The sequence below is a fragment of the Fundulus heteroclitus genome, chromosome 22, assembly GCF_011125445.2.
Source record: "Fundulus heteroclitus isolate FHET01 chromosome 22, MU-UCD_Fhet_4.1, whole genome shotgun sequence".
In the NCBI taxonomy this organism is placed as follows: domain Eukaryota; kingdom Metazoa; phylum Chordata; class Actinopteri; order Cyprinodontiformes; family Fundulidae; genus Fundulus; species Fundulus heteroclitus.
The window spans coordinates 13,885,212-13,905,692 of NC_046382.1; the positions used below are offsets into that span (position 1 = coordinate 13,885,212).

Here is a 20,481-nt window from a genome sequence, read left to right on the forward strand (position 1 = left end):
TGCAGAGAGGCAGCTTGCATTTCAAGACAAAGCCCCAACCCTCCGTCGGGAAAGGAGACACTTTTCCAACCCAGGGCTGATATTTATCACCGAACAACCCGTTTTTCTACCCGCTCTCCGTCTCACAACCTCGCTGCTCCGCCAAGTCGCATTTCAAAAGTGAGAGCTTTTCCTGCTTCTCCGGGGTTGATGAAAACAAACAGGATTCCTTCAATAAACGCTCTATAGTCTGCCCTCTTTAGTGCTCACTGACCCCCGCCTACAATGCTCAGGGTTATGCCTCGGTTGGGACTCACAGACAGGACGAGATGGGTTTAAGAGTCACTGCCGTTGCGTCAGCGCTGATTCATTCATGTTTGGACAGAGAATATCATCTGCGCAGACACGTTAGCATCAACACTGCAGCCGTCTGCCTCTTTTTTGCGAACAAACAGGCTGAGATGTAGGATTTTAATTCTTGTTAAATTCAAGACGTGGTAGCAGAGGGTTAACTTGTGAGATGATAAAAGTGGAGAAAATCGGATAACGAAGCAGTAGGGATTAGATTTGACTGGTTTAATGAGCAGGAGGGGGGGAGGGGGGAGGGGGGGTCATACTGTACAGAGGTCCCCGAGGTTAAAAGCCCACATTTTAACCTTTTGATCACAGCGCCGCGACATTTCCTGCCGTGTTTGACACCTGGGTTAAGTTTTTAAGCACAGGAGGCTAGGGATGGGGGGGGTGGGGGGTAGGGAGGGGTTCTCTGGCATGCATTAAACAAAGAGCCAGTGTCTCAAGAGGCCCAGCGTCTTTCCTGGGTTGTTTTTAATAAATAAAATTACATCGGCAGCTGCATCACTTTAAGCTTTCAGCTCCACAGCCTACATTCGCTCGGCCCTCCACACCCAGAGAGAAGCCAGAGCCTTTCCGGTTTGCACAACCCCTCCACATTTCCCTGGCTCGTCTCTTCTCAGATATCCTTACACGTTTACTGCAGGATTTTAGGTCCTGAGAAGGAAGATGTTTTTAATCATGATCACGTTAAAAAAAAAAAAAAAAAGAGCCCAACTCTGCCTGGTTTTCACGCCAACATCACACATCCTCTACTGCACTTGAAGGTGGCCATGAGGTAAAGCTGCACAATCCATGGCAACATCACTATATGCAAAGAACGTTCTGGACTGCATTAAAAGTTACCTAATTATTGTACCGCGCATTTTTTTTTAATGGTATATAACCTATAATGTATTTGATGACATTTGTTTTTGATGCAGCATAAGAAGATGTGTAGGGTAAAGAGATAAAGTCATTAAAAGCTATTTTCTTCACTGAAGAAACAACAGATGTCAATCAAAAGCAACTTTTTGTTATAAAACTTTGTTGTTCCCAGCAGCAGGATAGAGTATGGGGTCTATGTTTGTGATGAAACACTTTTGATTACAGATACTAATCATTAGTTTTCCTCATATCCTGCAGCCCTAGTCTAAGGTGCTTCTCCAAATAATGCTCTGATTTATGACAGATTTAAATTTAAATGTTTGATCTCACCTGACCAAAGCACGCGATTCCCATTAAAGTCCCAGAAGAGCTAAACAAACGTCACAAGTTTACGTTTGTGTTGGTAGGAGAGAAAAGCCTTTTTATTGCCATGCCTCCCAGACAGCCAGTTTGCAAACAGACCCGTGTGTGATGATTGTTGTGGAGACTTAACATCTTTATCAGGGTTGCCAATCACTATCAAAAAGGTCCTGCAACTTTATTGCAATACTCCTATTTTTTGTAGTCCTAAAAAATAACAAATATTGTAACAAACATGAAAAAACTGGCACCATTAAAACAAGGGAAACAGGTTGAATTTGCTTCATTTTCAGTCAACCAGTTATTTAAGCTTAATGCTTTTGAAGGGTTAGAGCCAGAAGAAGTAGTATGTGTTATCTGGGTCATTTACTGACCACCTGACTGTAAAGAAATAACAGTTTTAGAAACAGTGTGCTCTTGTTCAGTTTTCAGAGAAACTGTGAGAACTGCCAAGCATGCTTTTATTGCGTGTGTGACAGGAAGTTAATAAATGTTAATAAACAGCTATGACAGACGATGAGGTAGAGGCCGCTGATCACATGGAAATGATCAACCCAAGAGACAAACGCTAACTTTACCACAGTTTGTGGTAAATGCATTTTAAACAACATGAAAATGCATTGGAACACTTTAACAGCAACAGAATTCACATCTAAAATAAAATAAAAACACTTTAATCAAATATGAGCAAACAGCAAGCATATGGTTTTACACTGGATTATGACTATTTTTCCTCAACATTTATGGGAACCGTCCCACCAGAGTTCACAGTCACAATAAATCCAAAATAGAAATGAACCCTTTGTGCTCTCACCAGTGATTAATGCAGGGTTTTGCTAAAGTATTCACACCAACAATTTCTCTGGGAGATTATGAGACAGGTCAACATACAGTAAAATGCACGAGTCAAAACAAAAGAAGAAACACTCAACGCCACGGAGGAAGCAACCGGGGATATTTTCCATCCAAGAATCCTAATTTCAGCCTTAAATAATTAGGTCTGCTCTTCTTATCTGGCTTATTTAGCTGCTAATTTAGATGTTTTTCTTTTTCCTTTTCTGTGAACACATCCAACTGTGATCACAGGAGGTCAGACCCCACCGCATGACCCAAACAACAACCAGATTAACATCACAGGATCGAGCTGGCAAAGACCAAGAGGACACGGAGCTACACATGCGTTTCTTTGAGGGCGTAATGACGTTAGTTACCGTGTTGAGCACCATTTCTCAGCTCCTCTGCAGACTGAAGAAGGCGGCTCTTGTGCAACACGAGAATAATAAGAATCCAATGATATTTTACATACTAATGAGTCACGGTTTCTTGAACGTTTTATGCAAGTCTATTCACGAACAAACTGACAACAACAAAAAAAAAGGCCTCTGATGTTTAATAATTCACCAGCTGCCTCAAACCTCTGGTTCCTCCTCCTTTATGACCGCGTAATGCCTATTAGTCTCCGTATATGTAGAAACCTGACCACATCTTTAAGGTAGGATTGTTAAAGGTTGACAGACCTCAGTTTCTTTATTGACCCTATAAACCTCCCTTACTCCTCACAACCCGACGGTCTCCAGACCGCCGATTTAACCACACTGCCACCTGAAATTGGAGCCACCCTCGGGGTATTGTTCAAAACTCAGGTTAACGACTTTCAAGGACCGTCTCAACGACACGACACTTCTATAAAAATACATTAAATACCACATCAAAGCCATTTTTAGAGACAACTGGCCCAGTGGCAGAAGAAAGGGTGAGGAACTCAAGTACGTTTGTGACCGTAAGGAGTGACGCGTCATTTCAAAAGGTTCTGTTAGCATTTTATAGGAAGAATAATTTTTGCCTTGGTTTAAAAGCTAACAGGACAAAAGAAAATCCAACCAGTGCAAACATTGTGTTCCACTATCCTGTTGTGAACGCAAGGGAAAACCTGGTGAAAACTTCCTGGACAAATGTGAAAGCTGTCCTGGGTAAAGAAGAGGAAAACAGTGGGACCTGTCCCTAAAGACTTAAAGGGGGAAAACCTGTCCTGGATGATGGGCGAAGGAAACGTAGGGAAACCTGACCCGGACTATTGCTGGGTATCGATTCAAAATTTCAAGAATCAATTCGGATTCTCAAGGTGTAGAATTGATTCAATCTCAGATTGGATTGCCGGTATTAAAACATTTTTTTTTAGCTGCCAACTGAATTTCATGACTGTGTAGTTATGCAACACATTGATACCAGTGTCGTATTGACGTTCAACAGCAAATTAATCAAGTAATGATAGTTAATTGCGGCTGTAAGGACCAAACCCTCTTCCTGAACGTTGACACATTTGTTTCCACAAACATGCTGTGGGGCAGAAAAACCCAAACAGATCCAGGGTAGAAAACAGAGGACACATGCAATCTCTACAGCTGCTATTTCTATTAAATTCAAAAAGACTTTATTAAACCATAAGGGACACTAAATTTGGACACTAACCTGGTGCATTATTAAAAACATAGCATTAAAAATTCACCTCCCGGACTGAAGAGTGAAGGCTCCTGTGATGTACTTGCCCCCGACCACTAGGTGGAGCTTGGCATTTATTTGTTTTTTGTCCTGCTACGGTCTCAGAGCAGAAGAAGAACTAATTGACTAACACGGTTGTTAAGCTAAAGTCGGCTCTCGGCGTGCTTTACTGATAAAAACACAATATTACAGCTCTCACATACTGTGAGCCTCGCGGACTCTCAGTCATAGTCAAACGTACCTGTTTACATTTTTTTGTGACAAATTCCTACGACTCTCAGTCATAGTCAAACGTACCTGTTTACATTTTTTGTGACAAATTCCCTACAACTCCCACACCTTTTCCCAGTGGGACGAAGCAGGAGAAACGTTTTGATTAGCTTAGCTAGCTGAGCATGTAGAGCCGTTTCTTTTCCAGCAGGCTCCCACCGCACAGAGAGGGACTGTGATGGTGCGAGTCCTGGAGACCGCCTGCTTGGAGCAGCTCAGTGTCACATATGAAACACTTGGATGTGAAGACTTCTTGCCTCCGAGCAGTTTATAGTGAGACACCGCGTACGCAGTCGTAAAAAATTAGCTATGCGCATACCTGTCAGCTGTAGCTAAAATTTGACAGAATAACAAACAAACAAGTAGGTCTGGGGTCTAGGTCGGTACAAATAAACATTTCTGGGTTAAAGGTCTGAGCCAGACTGCGATTTACTTTTCTTTATTCAAATAAAGTAACTGCACACTCACCACGACATTTTCAAACCAAGAGGGCAGTAGATTTTTATTGTGTGAGAGATTTAAAGGTTCCTGAAGGAGTCCAACAGTACTTGGAGGTTTGGACCAGGTGCCTGGCTTTCATAAGCACTGCAGACTGTGTGGAAGCTCCGGCGTTTAGAAGCTTTGGGGGATCGCTCATGTTTAATGCCTTTTGAACTGCAGAAACTCAAAAGAGTTACAGCACCAGAAAACAACAAGATCAAACAAAGGAAGGAGGGAAGAAGGAAAAGCTGCAGGACATCCAGCACTTTATTGTTCCAGATGAGAAATATTTGGACGTGCGTCTACGAACAGCAGTGCTTCTTTAATTCATGACTAGCCCCAGTCTGCCGAAGAATTCATGCTTTTTTCTAAGTGTGGCTGACGTAAAGATAACTGCGGCTTTCATCAGATACGACTTTCTCACCTAAACCCTTTAGAGTTGGAGTTAATTATACCACAGCAGTTTAAGTGGAAAGGTGACAGACTGTCAATAACACCACGGATTACTTTTGGCTCTCCTTGTATTTAAAACGTAAAAAATGCTCCGAGGGGTAAGTCACTTAAGACTGTTGGTTTGAACATGACATTTTTCTGACAGCCGACCGCAGAATTTCACAATAATTATCTCACTACAGGGAGCGAGGTGCCGTTTCAGAGACACAAGGTAGTTTCTTTCCCCCCCCGGTTTCAAAGCGTCCGTGTAAACGTTCAAAAGAGCAGGAGGGCGGCGGTTCAACTCGGGGGGGCTCATGTGTCACCTGACCTCATTTCAAGACGGGCCTGGGAGGTTGCAAGGGGAAAGGCAGAGGTGTAGCTTTCACTGCAACCTTTTCTTTGTTTCCTGCAAGATGACAGGACACAATGGCAGAGAAAGAGTAGTGCCTGGAAACCATCCCCAGAGAGATGAAAGAGTACCAGTGAAGTCATGGCGCAAAAACGCATCAGGCCAGAAAAGCAGAGCTCCATCTCCGAATAAGACGCCCAAATGGTACAGCTCACAAAGACGAGGCTTTGAGGCTTTGACATGTTGGTGTGATGCAAACTGGAGGATGTGTCAGTAGCCATACATGATGTTACACCTTTAAAGAGGTCAAGTTATTTATATAATACAACAATGGCTTTGGTTTTTCAGCAGAAAACGCAGCATAATCTATAGAATATAAGCGTGGGCAATGTGACTATATTAAATCATAAAGGATCTGAATGAGAAGGCGTTTACAGGGACAGCTTAATTAGCATGTTATCAAAAAAAGTTTAGATTGTGATAGTATACATGCTCAGAGTGCTGTATTCAGTTCCAATTAAAAGGGAACATATTATGCCAAATTCACTTTTTAGCCTTTAAATCCATTTTGATGTGTAAGTGGAGTCTCTATGAATACAGAAAACTTGTATGTAGTCTGTCCAGGAGCTGCATAGATACCTTTATATTCTGTTTTGATATATTTTTCAAGCTATTAATTTTTTTAAGCAATTACGTCACAGTATTAGTTGCGGTATTAAGTCACGGACTTCCAGCTTACCAGTTTTACGAATCCGCCAAGTTTATTTCTCGTGGGAAATTTTGGAGCCCAAGCTGAAGGATGTCGAACGAACAAGTGAATGTCAAAATGCTCGGTTGTTCCCCCGGCATACTACAAAAATGGCCGAACGGGGTGGGTTGTAATGCTCTGCGACCTGGAGAAGGGGGGGGGGGGGGGGGGGGGGGGCAGCCTGTGAAATGCCTCCTTTAAATTTAAAGAGACAGCACCGAAACGAGTTGCTATCAGGCGCACCTTAGAACGTCAGGGGTGAAAAGGGAGAAAACGGGGGTAAATTAACAAGGATTTCATACCATAGCATTGCAGTTCCACTTTATATAGACAACAAGTGAATGATTTCAATGTGAAAAGGAAGGATGGAAAAGCATGATATGTCCCCTTTAATGGAAAGTGGGGCAGAGAAAGATCTAAAAAGGGTCAAGTCCATTCAAAAGTTTGGGGGGGGGGGTTCATAAAACCTCCCCACAGGTACAGCTAGAGCCACAAACATCTTTCTTATGCTAGCAAGAAGCAAAGTCAGCAGCGTCTTACCTGGACTAAAGAGAAAAGTCACTGGACTGTTGCTCAAAAGGTCCAAATAACTAATTTAAAGTAAATATTTCATCTTATTTGTAAATTTAATGCTCCATGTTAATCAGTTTAGAGAACTTCATGCTTCCCTCTGCTGACAAACTTCATGGGGATTCTGGACATTTTTCAAAATAAGACTCATAAATAAATATTCATGTTATCGGTTCTTTCCGTTAAACCTGGTGCTAAATGATCTGGAGTTGGGGAACACAGCTGTACAGTCCATATATTGTAATATGGAAATTAAATTGAATTTGAAATTCCTGAAATAACATATTCTGACGGTGTTCTTATTTACCGAGATGCACATGTGCATCAATGTGTAAGAGGTGGACTGAAACCTTCTGATTCCTGCAATGTGGAAAACGTGGAATGTGACCAATGAAATATACTATAAAATGTTAAATATCAAATCCTGGTTAGTCTGTGGAGGTGGCCTAACAAATCTGGGGCTCCACGCGGCTTTTGAATCTGGTAAACAACCATAGATGAATCCAAAGACGCGAGGCAGCTTTTGAATCCGGGCTTCAAGGCCAAACAAGCAGATGTGGACTGTAGCGGACTGAAATACAACCAGCAACAACAGGAAATAGCTCTGCGCAGATTTGCTTCATGCACGTTTTCATTCACTCCTTTCTGTTCCACGTGAAGCTTTACATTTTTATCCCACGGTGAAGCATGATGATAAAAAAAGAGGACTGAGCTGCTATAAATGAAGCAGAGCAACACCAGCAGGCTTTCTGCAGACTCCCATCAATAATCAGGCACACATTTGTGAAAGCCACATGCGGACCATAAACCAACACATGCCTTAGAGACGCCCTTTGTTCAAGCATGAGTCTGTGTTAAAATATCCTTAAAAAAAATTAAATAAAAAAAAGGAGTCCAGCCACAGTGAAAGAGCCCGGTGTTCAGCAGTGTGGGGTCTGCACCTCAGGAAGTCAACAAGCAAACAGCTGCTGGCCTTCCCCTGCCACGACTGTTGTTCAGGCCTGCAGGGAGTCCGCAGCCTTCACCCTCCTCACAACGACGCCACAAACACAACCCACACGCCCCCCCATCACCCCACCCCCCCAACCCGGCCGGCTCGGGGCACGCCGACGAAAGACGGTGTCCGCGGCCCTCCGTCTGGGTCCTAACCTGGACGAGGACACAAAAGAGACGTTGGTCCTGGGGGGGGGATGCTTTGAGATCCTCATCCGCTGCGCGTTGCTGCAGACGGAAACGGTGGCAACGAAACACAGATTTCCTCCGGCGTGTGGCACGCGGGGGCGAGCTGAGGGACCATTGTCGATTGTCAGACAACACATTTCTGTCCGTCGTCACCTCGCCAGATAAGGACAGGAAACACAAGGTCGTGTCAGCTGGCTGCACCTGCACAGAACCGGCCATTGTGAAGGCCGGCATTACGTCTGTCCTCTGTGGGCATTTAAACACCAATTTATGGATGGGGGGGGGGAATATGCACAATGTTGACTGAGGCTGATAGCGACCGATACAGAGAGCAATGTTTGGAGATGAAATTTTCTTCTTACTTACCGTGCATAAAAACCTGTCTAATGAAAATAAGAAAAAAAATTAAATCTACTCATAACTGGGGATAGGCAATAATCCTACCAGTTAGTTTTTGTGAATTTATTCATTGCTATGAGGAAATAAGATTTATAGGGACCCATTTTCTGCTTTTTGGAAAAAAGACATCAAGTTTTTATAAATAGTCCATGATGCCGTGCACCTTAACAGAGGCCCACAGGATCATAGATCCTCCACTGTACTTCACAGTTCGCACGAGGGGCTTTCTCACATATTCATTGGGTTTTTTTGCACCTGGAGAGTTTGATGCAGGTAAATTTTACCCTCAGCAGACCAAAGACAAAGGTTCCCTTAAAGCTATAGCTGGTAATCCTAATCAGAAACACTTTTTGTTATACTGGGTAAAAGTGTCCTTCCATCCTGAAAGTAGTAAATACATTATGTATTCAGAAAAAGGTTAAAGAAAAATAATAATTATCTGTGGGAGATGCAGGCCTGTAAAAAATCTCACCAATCTTCGATTGTTTAAAAACTTAAAAAAAAAAAGTTAATTTTATGTCAGAGAAAGCATAATATATTGAACTTTATTCAATTTATTCTACAGAGCCTTGGTGACCTCCCCAAGATGGCACTTGATGCAGCTTTAGAGATTATATTCTAAACCACCCTTATTGTTCTCATAGCACGTTTCTGCAAAGTAAGCACGGGTCCTCGTCCAGCCAGCGGCTAAAGAAACACACATTAGTCGAGTCATATTCAAACCACAGGAAACGTCTTTGATTAATATTTAGACTTTTCTAGAAAATCAGCTTAGAGCATAAATTTATAAAATGCTTGGGTTATGTTTAAAGAGACGATTTGGGTAACGATAATCCCCCCCCCCCCCAACTGAATACTACCAATTCAAGGCTGGATTATTTTCTAAAAAAAAAAAAACTTCAGTGTGAGATTACACTGAAATAAATGCCTTTTCCACATCTTTATCAGCGATGCCATCAACAAATATTGTCATCTGCAAAAACACAACTGGGAACAACATACTGGAAGCAGGAACATTTTAGGTTCTTTTGCTGTTTTTATACCAGAAAATAAACTAAGCTCCCCCTCAAGGCCGACAGATAATGAGCAGGAATGCAATTAAGCAGTGAAAATGATCTTTAGAGATAATTTTACTGTTATTCATAAAGCAATCGCCTAAAAACGCCACGACTGATCATTTTTAAACTTATTCTTGATGTAGTCGCTCATCTTTTTCAGATGTTTTTTGTCACAGAAAACAAAATAATCAGCATTAAAAATGAAGAATGAACAGAATTTTAGCCAGTTAGGAAAAAACGAGAGGAACATATCAGTGCCAATGTGAAAAATAAATAAATAGAAATAGACACAGAGGGGACTGACTGGCATATCCTCCACCCGTTATGCATTCTGGAGGTGTTTTACCCAGCGGGCCACAAATTGGACCCCTAAGACAAAGTGATGGCTCCTACAAATCAGGACAGGACTGCAGGAAACCCGCATGAAAAAAAAAAAACAGCTCTGACAAATCTGCTTTTGCTATCAGGAAAACATCTTTTGAGAGGCAGATTTCTTCCAAGACCTCCGGATTCTGCAAACCTACTCAATTATTCCTCCTGTGCAGCTCCATCCTGCTGTCTGCGTTAACACAGACTCCTCAGAGGAGGGTTCAGAAAGAGGACAACACCAGAAAGGATGGGGGTGGTGGAGGATTTGGTACTTGGCATGATTTCTGAAAGTGGAACGAGCAAAGTGGAAAGGAGCGGAGGAAGGTGAAATAGAGTGCGGCTGCGGGAGAATGGAGAGGGAACGAGATGAAGCTGGTGCTGCTTGTCGGGTTGTCTCGCATCTTGCTATGATTAAGAACAAGAGAAAAAACAACAATGTTTGCTGTTTAATGAGCCTCTCTCTCCTCTAAAGCAATTACTGCCTGCTAACACAGAACAACACCGTGCATAATGAGCCAGATCTGCTGGGTACACGGTCCCAGAACGCGAGTGACCGCTCTTTGGTCACCAGGGGTCACATCTCGTCATTATCGAGCAATTAAACCCATCCAGTGGGAGGCTGGCCTTCCTGTAAGGTGAAATTGACCAAATCTGGCAATCTTATATTTGAAAAATTATGCCATTTTGTAACATGAAAAATTCAGGATACATCACCCTTCACATTTATGGGCTCTATAAAAATCTTTTAATGTAGCAGCATAATTTCACAATGAAAAATCCAACATTTCAATTGATCAGAATCATTTTATTTTTGAGCGATTTAGCTTGTCTTTTAAGTGTGTTTAACTATCCGTGACCCTGAGGTATAAATATATTTAACAAGGGGGCGGTTTTCTCTCAGACACTCTTCAATGTGGGAAAAACAAGAGAACATAACATTCATGTAATTCAGATAGGCGGTTCTCTATGTAAGTCGAGCAATGGTTAGGAGAAAATACCAAGAGGCATAAAGTTGTAAATTGGGAGAAATTAAACTATGCACAAACTAGAACCATAACAAATTTAAAGGAACAGAAACAAAACTTGCTTTTTTCCCCCCTTCACTCAACTCTCCATTAAGGTCCTTGGGTACATTTCTAAATTAACAGCCAGCTTCTGTCTCTCTTTATATATTTCTGATTCTACACCTTTATCTTTCAGTCTATCTAACCATCATGTCACGATTTTTATTTGAATCTATTTTTTAAAACATTACGGCCTCGTTTCCCTCTCCTTGTTGAAATCGACATCTGCCAGTGAAGAATAACTTTTGGTGCAACTTTATTCCATGTTTGCACCAGACAGAAATTAATCCATTAATTCTCATGAACCAGGCATTTGTCACAGAGGCTCCTTAAAAGGTGCATAGCAACGTTATTTGACTTCTTTATACGTCAGCATTAAAAAGTCTCATACAAAGTTTTTTTTAAATATTATAACGTCCTGCTGGCATATTAGTTTTTATTTTGGTGTTTAATGCTTTGTTTTTGCTTAATTTGTTAGCAAATAAAGCCCTTTGTGTTTATTTTAACGGAAGAACGTACTGCACGTGTGCAGCAGGGGTTAAAACAACGTAGCAGCTAACGGCTATTAGCATCTCCCAGCGAAACAAAGAAAGGTCCAAGATCCAGTGAAGAAAGCACAAAAAAAATGTATGATTGCAAGAAGGAAAAGACTGGAATGTCTCTGGGAATACAGTCTGAATGTTGGTGTTCACTGAAGCAGACGCTAAACCTGCCGAGGCGCAGATGTGACTGTAGAGTTGACTGACGTGAGTAAATGTTCTGATATGAGGCTGTAAAGTTTTTGTAGATGGGTTTATTAATGCCGAGCTGCCGCTTTAGTGCGAGGCTTTGCAGAGGGTCAGGCTTGATCCGGTATCATTTAATTTTGATTTATTAATTAAGCAAACCGGCATTATGATAGTTCTGAGATACTGTCGCTAGATGGCGCCATGTCGGTTTATATTTGTTAATCGCGCCGAGAGCAAATTATCTTTCAGCTCGTGAGCAGACTTGGACTCAAGTGTGTTTACTTGAAATGACGTAAATGCTCTCATTAGTTTTGACTTGTGACTCAACTTGAGATGACTTGATTGGTTTATTTGAGGAATTAGCAAAAGACAAAAATAATCTCTTATTGTAGCGGACGTTTGTCTACTAAAGGAGACCTTAGCTCACATTCTGGACTCATTTCTCTCCATAATATTGCTTCAACTTAAAGTAATTTCAACAGAAACATTAACAGTAATAAAGAAGGTAAATCAACCAAACTGGATATACTTAAATTTTATTTACAAGTATGACAAAGTAATCACAAAAAAAGATGGATAGATCTAAATGTTTTGGATGAACTACTAATAAAACGTGGATGTTTAAAAAGCATAATGATTAAAACTGAATTCTGTGTGTCCTTTTAAAATGTGTCATGTATAGCAAATGTGCCAATAACTAAGCCAAAAACAATCTTTTTCCCCTATTTTTTTAACCCATTGACTATGATGTGTGATTAGCTCATTTAAAAATCAGATTTGTCTATTAAATGCATCAAAACTAGGATTCTGGATAACCTATTATTCCTACTTAATAAAACACCTCTTTCAGGGAGTCGGGCGCACATTCTGTTCCCTCTTATGTTTTAAACTTTAGAAAAATAAATCAGAAATTGGAAATAGTGATCAGTACATCTCTACTTTTAAACTGGTGGTTATCACTTTGGTCTTTGTCAACAACGGATGAAATCACCAGGAAACACGTCCACCTAACTCGTCCTCTGCTTCCTTCAAATCTTAGATCAGCTAAAACAGTAGCAGGGTTTATAATGACGAATGTGGTCGATAATATTAATATTTTCGTTCTGCCCTACAGGAGGAGGTAGAAGAGGCATAACTGGTGTAAAAAAATGTATTCCAGGGTCTGAATTCATGGAAAAAACCCAAACTGTTTTTAAAAGAAGGAAAAATACGTCTTCAAAGTTGGTTTATGCATTTTTGTGGATATTTTTGAAAAGATAACTCTTTGCTCTAAATCCCAGGGGGACTGTGACAGAACGGCAGTGCTCGGTTTGAACCGGGATTCAAAGGAGCCGGGGGAGATCTAAAACATCCATCGGGCTCCTGCGCCAGGAGCCGATAAAGCCGCCCCCGCTTTAATCTGCACTTTTTATGCCGCCTCGTATCATCCTCGGCACGGCCCAGCTGGACAGGGGCCACGGAGGCGGACCTGACCTTGGAAGGGCCCCGGACCTTCGCTGTAACCCCCAGTACAAAGATTCAGAGCATCTCCAAGCAGAGCATAAAGCAGACAGATGAATCAGCCATAGATTATTTTTTTAGCCGCCAACCTGTTGTGCCGACCGACGGGTTGTGAGATGAAACGGCCGTAGAGGATATCAGACACCAGAGGCCTCCTCAGCCAGTTTCCATGCGCTGCTGTGACAAAGAGGAGCTGAATAGAAGCTGCCTGGTGTCTCTCTGCCTGTGGCCTGTTGCTCTGATGAATTCATTCAGCCTCAGGACACAAAGAGTTAACGGCTGCTGGGTTTATGCAATGGTATGCCAGACGCTGCTCCCCCCCTCCCTTTATTCCCTCCTCTCCCTACAAACAGTGCTGCAGCCAAATGAGGCATTCCTGCATGTTTCAATCGGATGCATTTAAATGCAGCGGCAGCTCTGCTCACGCTTTGCGCCAGAACATTGAAAACAGGCAGAACCCCCCCCCCCCCCTCCCCCTCGTACCTGCCCCTCAAGGGAAGAAGTTGAAGTATCTGAGGGGGGAGTTACATGGTCAGGGTGTCACGGTGGAGAAAACGTTATGGTTGTACTTTGTCTAAAACACATAGAAATTTGTGAAAAACCAGAAGTTTAAATAAATCCGATGTGTACGGATTGTAGCAAAGTATAACTCACTAACATTAGTCCACCTTAGGTTTGTCAAAATAACCGCTATCTTGATCCAATTGATACAACGAAAAACCCAGTTTAAGAAAGCTAAAAGCTTTGGCGGCTGTTTCTCAAGCTACTAACAACTAGCAGTAGAACTCATTAACATTAGCCCAGATTAGATTGGTCAAAATAACCACTATCTTGATCCAAATGATATGGAAAAAAACAAAAACAAAAAAAACAGTTTAAGATAGCTAAAAACTTTGACGGCTGTTTCTCAAACTAATAACATCTAACAGTAGAACTCAGTAACATTAGCCCAGATTAGATTTGTCAAAATTACTGCAATCTTGATCTAAGCGATACAAAAAAAAAAAAAAATTAAGCTAGCTAAAAGTTTTGCCGGCTGTTTCTCAAGCTAATAACAGCAAGCAGTAGAACTCATTAACATTAGCCCAGATTAGCTTTGTCAAAATAACTGTTATCTTGATCCAAATGATATGGGGAAAAAAACAGTTTAAGCTAGCTAAAAGCTTTGGCGGCTGTTTCTCTAGCTAATAACAGCTAGCAGTAGAACTCACTAACATTAGCCCAGATTAGATTGGTCAAAATAACCGCTATCTTGATCCAAATGATATGGGGAAAAAAAACAGTTTAAGCTAGCTAAAAGCTTTCGTGGCTGTTCCTCAAGTTTATAACAGCTAGTAGTAGAACTCACTAACATTAGCCCAGATTAGGTTTGTCAAAATAACCGCTATCTTGATCCAAGTGATACAAAAACAGCTTAAGCTAGCTAAAAGGTTTCGCGGCTGTTCCTTAAGCTAATTACAGCTAGCATTAGCTTGTGTTGTCCAGGAGGTTTATAAATTCACAGATGCGCGGTCAAAAGCTTTACTGACCTCCCCATGTTGCTCTCAAACATCCGTGTCGTTCTAAGGGTAACGGTCTAATTTCATCGTAATCTTGACAACTTTCAGCATAACGGCCTGTTGCACTGAACTGCACTGGCAAGAACCCTGAATGAAACTGTGCCACAATGGACCCTCTTGAATACCATTTTTTGTATTATAGCTGCATCTTTTATGCATTTCATGGGGGTTTTATGCGACAGATTAACAACGCAGAGCATTGTATAGGGCAGGGCTCCGGTGCACTATTTAGTAATAAGGTGACAACTAAAGGCAATTAGTTGCATTGATTTCCTTCAAGGGTGTCCGAGTAAAGGCATGGCAGGCTTTTCAAATGTAAAAACATGCAGTTGTATTTAACTTGGGAAAGTCACACCGAGATGTGTTGGGATATCAAGGTTTCTTGCTGTTAAAATATGAAAAGTGTGAAAAAGAGACAGACCGATACAGGTTCTTTGTAAGGCAGATGCCGACACCAATTATTTTGACATCAGTCTAACCAATATGTGCTGCTGATTTTTTTATTTGCCGAACTCTGAAGCCGATATTGCTTTTTTTTGCTCCATTTATATGACAGAAATAACAATGATAACAGATGTTACAAAAGTCTTAAAACCTGCGTTTAAACCAGCTAACATTAATTTGAAAGTTACGCAGAAAACAAAAAAAAAAATTCATGTGCACAAACACAGCGGTGGCAGCTCGTCAGCCGGAGATCAGACGTGGGTTTTTAGACACAGAGAGACGCAATATCGTGTCCTCCTGACTTTTAAAGACCGTATACAGCTAAATTAAAACTACTTGAAAAGTTATAAAACGTAACCTTGGCACCCAGTCTTACAACATTACCAGCCACTCTCTGCCAGGAACGCAATGTATGCGCTTCACGTGATCTGAAGGCATGGCCGCTGAATGCGCTAATGGACGCACGCACGTATCGGACGATACTGACACAAGAAAAATTAACACAAATATCGGCCGGCCGATGCATCACTGTAGTGTGAAATTCATCACCGATTAAAAGTAGAAGCTAGTGGATTTTAAAGCCTTTAAAATGCACCGATTGCATTTTGGCTTGATGGGTTGAGTATTCGTCTTGCAACTGGAAGGTTGTGGGTTCGATTCCATTCCTTGTCACGTATCGGTGCACGAATGTGCGCGCTTTAGTGAGTGCGTTTGGGTGAATGTGGTTCTAGTGTACCGCGTTTGAGTGGTCAGTATGACTAGAAAAGCGTTCTCTGAGTTCAGTCCATTTACCATTTACATTCCTCATGTTAAACGGCTTGGATAGGATGAGAACATCCCAGATTTGTTTAAAATTTAACGTCCTCTATTCCCACTGCAGCAAATCATCAGAAACGCTGCAGAAAGAAGAAGAAGGAGGTAAAAAAATGCTGCTATGCTTGACACATCCAAACCAGTCTTCCAGTTCAGACAGGACGCAGAGAGCTGCCGAGGAACAAAGTCCATAAACAACAGAGATCCTTCATGACAGGACGAGCAACAGACCGAGCGGAAAAAGATCTACGACAAAAAACCACAGAGCCAGCCAAATGGCCAACACATGCGCCAGCATGCAGGCTCTTTATTAAACACATGCGGTGGTTTAGGTACAAGGCTGATTATGTGTAATCATCTCCTGACGCTGTTACTTTTTGCTGTTCTTCACTTTGTTTCACTGGAGTTTATAAAGTCTCAGGCCCATGCGAAACAATAAATAAAATAAAAAAAAAAGGGAGGAAGGATTTGTTATCCAGGTACGACTCTCCCACACACTCATACCAAGGGTTTACTGTAAGAGCAAGGAAAATATTAGCTGACGCGACAGCTTATAAGCCATCATATCCATTTTTCTTCTTAATCTCTCCCCCAGGCTGGAGAATCAGTTGGTTTTGGCAACCGCCGAGCCACGACTCAAAAAAAAACACGGCTTCAGTGAGATGGGAGAAAAGCTCGGGAGACAAGAGAGCCGTCTAATCCGTAAATAGTTTCTTTCAAACTGCTGTTACAGACACGGAGAAAATGTTGAGACGGCGACTTAACAGACGAGCGTCGTTGACGAAGGCGCATCGATTTGCCGGTGACTCGGTAATGAGAGATCTCAGAGCCATGAGCCGCCGTAAGAGGATCCTCCCCGGAGACCCAAACCCTGCATGAAGGACGGAGAGTAAACTGCACACACGGAGTGGGGTTAAAAAAAAAAGTTCAAAAGCTTTACCTAAAGCTGAATAAACATTAGATGATAAATGAGCAGAAAGCAGAGCCTCGGAGGACCTTGAGAAATCCTCCCACGGTCCCACAGCTACCAGTGAAAGTGTCTAATGTCCACCAGGATGCATGGAAACGCCTCCCAGCGTTTATCCACCACTTTATCAGCATTTTAACCTCAGTTGTTTTTCTTTTTTCTTCTGGAAGCTTTTAAATCGTCACACAGCATAATCTAACCAAGGAACAACACATTAATCAGGGTTCCTACACGATTTACACGTAAAAAAAAAAAACTTTTACAGCAGGCCGGCTTCAGATATAACACCTGCAAAATAAAAGGAACCGAGCTAGGACACAAGGAAGGAAGGAAAGACACAAAGAGGGATAGAAATGAGGGCACAAGGAAGAAAAGGAAGACAAGAGGGTAGAAGACAAGGGAAGGAGGAAGGAAGGACACAAGGAATTTATGGAGGTAGGAAGAAAAGACACAAGGGTGGTAGGTAGGAAGGTAGGCCACAAGGGTGGTAGGTAGGTAGGAAGGACACGAGGGTGGTAGGTAGGTAGGAAGGACACAAGGGTGGTAGGTAGGTAGGTAGGACACAAGGGTGGTAGGTAGGAAGGTAGGTAGGTAGGTAGGTAGGAAGGACACAAGGGTGGTTGGTAGGTAGGAAGGAAGGACACAAGGGTGGTAGGTAGGTAGGTAGGAAGGACACAAGGGTGGTAGGTAGGTAGGTAGGAAGGACACAAGGGTGGTAGGTAGGTAGGTAGGTAGGTAGGTAGGTAGGTAGGTAGGAAGGACACAAGGGTGGTAGGTAGGTAGGAAGGAAGGACACAAGGGTGGTTGGTAGGTAGGAAGGACACGAGGGTGGTAGGTAGGTAGGAAGGACACGAGGGTGGTAGGTAGGTAGGTAGGTAGGTAGGTAGGTAGGTAGGTAGGTAGGTAGGAAGGACACAAGGGTGGTAGGTAGGTAGGAAGGAAGGACACAAGGGTGGTTGGTAGGTAGGAAGGACACGAGGGTGGTAGGTAGGTAGGAAGGAAGGACACAAGGGTGGTAGGTAGGTAGGAAGGACACGAGGGTGGTAGGTAGGTAGGAAGGACACGAGGGTGGTAGGTAGGTAGGAAGGACACAAGGGTGGTAGGTAGGTAGGTAGGACACAAGGGTGGTAGGTAGGAAGGTAGGTAGGTAGGTAGGTAGGAAGGACACAAGGGTGGTTGGTAGGTAGGAAGGAAGGACACAAGGGTGGTAGGTAGGTAGGTAGGAAGGACACAAGGGTGGTAGGTAGGTAGGTAGGTAGGTAGGTAGGTAGGAAGGACACAAGGGTGGTAGGTAGGTAGGTAGGTAGGTAGGTAGGAAGGACACAAGGGTGGTAGGTAGGTAGGTAGGTAGGAAGGACACAAGGGTGGTTGGTAGGTAGGAAGGAAGGACACAAGGGTGGTAGGTAGGTAGGAAGTAAGGACACAAGGAAGTTACAGAGGTAGGAAGGTACGGAGGGAAGTAGGCAGGAAGGAGGCACATTTAGACAGTAAGATATGAAATAAAGTCTGAAAAACAAGTATTTTTCCAAACGTATCCAGACGTGGAAGACACTGAAAAGAGTCGTAACTCCAACAGGAACTAAATCGAATCTTTCAGATCCTGGAATGAGAACGTCTGGGAATCATGTCCAGACTTTAGAAACAATCCAACCGGCACTCCTCCAGACTTTCTACGGCTACGTAGCGCCCGCTGAACACGTCACACATCAGAAATCTTACCAATAATTCATCAAAACATCCACTTTAGACGACGCGCCGTCTCCTTCAGCGTATAAAGTTCTCATCACCTTCACCTCACGGCCTGACGGAGGAGCTGAATTCATCTGCACACCTTCTAATCCTCTTAACCAGTCCTAATGTGAGCGTTCAGGAAATGAAGGCTGAGCGAGCAGCCAAACGGCCTGCAGGCATTTCATGAGAGTAAATATTTAAAAAAGAGAAGAAGAAGAAAGCTGTAGCAGGTGTAAATACCAACAAAACGCCCTGAAAAGAAACATCGGCTGACATCTGCTCCAGCAGAGCAGGAGCTGCTTTTTATTAAACCGCCGGTCGATTCTGCAGATCAGGAGGCCGGCTGCCTGACGCACACATCCTGTAAGCTCACAGGATGAGCAACATCCAGGCTTTGACTGAGCAGCCGACTCAATAATTATCTAATAAAGATCACGGCGTCGTGGAGAAAACGCTGCGGGGGGTGGGGGCAAGGTGAACGCGGTGCATCCGCCACAGGCCGAGCGGTCAAAACGTTCTGAGCTGGTTTGTGTTTGGATGGAGATGGCGGCTCCTTTCTGCTAACATCACTGCGGCTACGAATAGAAACCAACGGAGGCCGGACCGTTGCACCTATAGGACTTTTCCCTTTTTTCTTTTTTAAATAAATAAAATAATAAAAAAAAAGTGCTGTGCAAATATTTGACCAAAACCATGGAGGAGCAAAAACACTCGTCTGATCTCTGCAGACAGAGAGCGCCCTTTCAAAGCGGGGACCCGTCCCGACAAGAACCCTGGAGAGGTTCTGTTCTGGACGTTTTTAGGGAAAACAAACCGCCGGCGGCCGCTGGTGCCGACACACAGAGGGACGCATTCATCCCTTAAAATAAAAAAAATAATAAAAAGGAGAGAAGTAGACGCGCTCCGCCTCAAAGTGGTTTATTATTGGGTTAATGAGCTCCATCCCCGGCAGGAGAACGGCATTCCTTGGACAGACGCGGACGTTTCCCCCCGCTTCCCCCCTCTCCCTCCACTCCGCCAGGCTGGAATAACGAAGTAAGGAGCTGCAGCAGCGTGCCCCCCCCCCCCCTTTCTTCTTCTTCTTCTACTGCCAGCTCTGAGCTGAACAATCGGGAAGCGGAGCGAGGCTTTTCCCTCCACCTGAGGATTCCCGTCGCACGATCATTGCCCTGAAAATACATTTTTAGTGCATTTCCACCGACACAAAAACAGCGATTACTGTGAGGTGGAAGGTGGAGAAAAACGAAACAGAACTAAAAAAAGTTTCATTCTGATACGTATAAATAAAATCCCTGCCAGCCAACCAGCACCACATAGGCGGTGGATTGGAGAAAAAAAAAAACGAGAGCAAGACGGAGCGGTAACCACAGAGGCAGCCAAGAGGCTCAGGCAGCTCGGGAGGAGCTGCATTGATCCGCGCCTCAGGTGGGAGGAAAAACCTGCTGACAGAACAGCCATCAGTGGCCCACTGTACAAATATGGCGGCGGCTGAAGACCGTGAACCATGAACCCGCCCCTCCCCCCCGCAGTCAAACACGGTGGTGCCGGCATCATACTGTGGGTCGTCTTCCTGGGGGGCTGAATCCAAATATACAACCACTACTTCAGATCAGCGGCTCACAGACGTTTCGCCACGTCTTTTTTTTATTTTTGAACCCCCTTCTTCTTCTTTGGGAAAGAAAACGTTCCTTCCTGGATTGTGGGGGAGCAGGAGGAGGACAGTCCTGCACATACAGCCGCTTCAAACATGATTTACAGG

At 43.2% G+C, this 20,481-nt stretch overlaps 1 protein-coding gene across 1 annotated transcript in view; it reads right to left on the reverse strand.

Moving 5' to 3' along the window:
• Positions 1-20,481, reverse strand: part of ptk7b (protein tyrosine kinase 7b) — a 112,560-nt gene that overhangs the window by 90,817 nt on the left and 1,262 nt on the right. The gene's annotated exons all lie outside the window — the stretch shown is intronic.